General features: G+C 33.9%; 1 protein-coding gene across 1 annotated transcript in view; it reads left to right on the top strand.

Annotated features, from left to right (window-relative positions):
• The window catches only part of PPP1R14C (protein phosphatase 1 regulatory inhibitor subunit 14C), a 238083-nt gene extending 236776 nt beyond the window's left edge, over nt 1–1307 (top strand). Inside the window, exon 5 of the mRNA XM_053711826.1 lies at nt 1–1307. This exon is cut by the window's left edge and continues 646 nt beyond it. The gene's annotated coding sequence lies outside the window, so the exon portion shown is untranslated.
• The last annotated feature ends 352 nt before the right edge of the window (nt 1308–1659 follow it).

Raw genomic sequence — 1659 nt, 5'->3', positions numbered from 1 at the left:
ACCTTTATTGTTCCATGGTCCAAAGTACAACTAACAACATCTCAGACTTTGTATCCGATCCTTATTAATGTCTGTTAGTCATGACTAAGGACCGGATACAGGTCTGAAACTTTGTTTCTTATATACTTTGGACCATGAAACAATAAAGGTCTCTTTTTAATTAACCTGATTTAGGCTGGAGTAACTTTCTTCCTGCTTGTCTACTAATGAGGGGTTGGCTGACCCTGCACTCTGTGCCTGAACTGCTAACAGGTTGCTGTTCCCAACACCTTTTTACATTATTGATAACAAGGGGCCAGATGTTATAAATTATATATTAGGGTGTGTAAAAATGGTATATTGGTTTTTGTGTTTTGATAGCTAATTCTATGCAAGGAAGACAACAGAACAAGTTAAAGTTAGTAATATGGTTGTTCAACCCTAAAGATCTTCATTCTTGCGTGGTAACTTCTATTATGGGCCTACCTAAAGTACTGGCATGTTATATTTATAACAATTTGCACAAATTCCTTCATATAGTTAACTACTTTTGGGCTTTGCCTTACTCCACAAAATGTGTTCAATAAAAATAATTAAGTCTGTTTTTTCATTAAAAAAAAAATATATTAAAAAATGAGGGGGGGGGCTAGGATTTAAATTGGTCATTAAAAGGCTACTGCCTTTTATTATAATAACTTAAACTGGGTAACAGCAATGTTACTATTTATTTAGCATCTCTATTCTTTTCATTCATATTTAACTAGAATTGTAAAATTCTTGATGTTTTATTAAATACGGCACAAAGTTTGTAGTCAAAATTTGGCGTTTTTATGACGTTGCCAAAAATGGCTCTGCCTCTTCCCATGCAATAGGTGTTTTGAATTTATACATTGTGAGTTTTTGCTGTAGTAGCAGGAAATGTTAGCACTTTAAAATAAAGCTCTAAAGAGACCTTAACCATTTAAAAAGCTCTGCATTCAATAGGTAGTCATTCCATGATGTGAAGCTTTTCTGATTCTGCCAAAGTGAGGACATTTTGATTTTTATAGCAATAGATTTAAGAATACTAGAACTCTTTGTGTTATGTGTTTGGAAAGGTAGTGTGTTTTTTTTTTCATAAATCCATCATATGTTTGCTCATTTAGAAAATATATCAAGAAAGCCAATGCAGAATTTTATATCTATGGTGCTCTAAACATTGTTATTTTTCAACAAGGTATGATTGTGAGTTTTCCTGTTCCACTGGCAAGCTTTTTTTAAATGTATTTTATTTTGTAATGTTGACTTATTTACAAGATATTTGCTCAAATAAACACTGGAGAACATAACGCTGGATTTGTGGGTTTTTTTTAAATTTATATATAATATGGAAAAAATAATATAAAAAAATATTTTTAACAGGCGGTGAGATTCCACAATCCATTACTCATGGGAATTACTCTTCTTTACCACTAGGAGGAGGCAAAGGTGCCCAAACCCCAACAGCTCTATAAAACCCCCTCACACATACCTCAGAGGTGGTTAAAAAAATAAAGCTGTGCATGTGTTATTTAAAGAATGGGGTTTTCAGTCTATGTTGACGCTCGGTTCCCCTCAGAGTTCAGTTCTTGTTAGAGGTCTGTATTTGGGGTATGGTTTCTCCTCATGGGAAATCCGTCATGGTCCGCCTGTAATCGGTCG

Source organism: Bombina bombina, chromosome 4, assembly GCF_027579735.1.
Source record: "Bombina bombina isolate aBomBom1 chromosome 4, aBomBom1.pri, whole genome shotgun sequence".
Lineage (NCBI taxonomy): Eukaryota > Metazoa > Chordata > Amphibia > Anura > Bombinatoridae > Bombina > Bombina bombina.
Note: the sequence above shows the minus strand (reverse complement) of the source record. Positions and strands in the feature narration are given on the sequence as shown.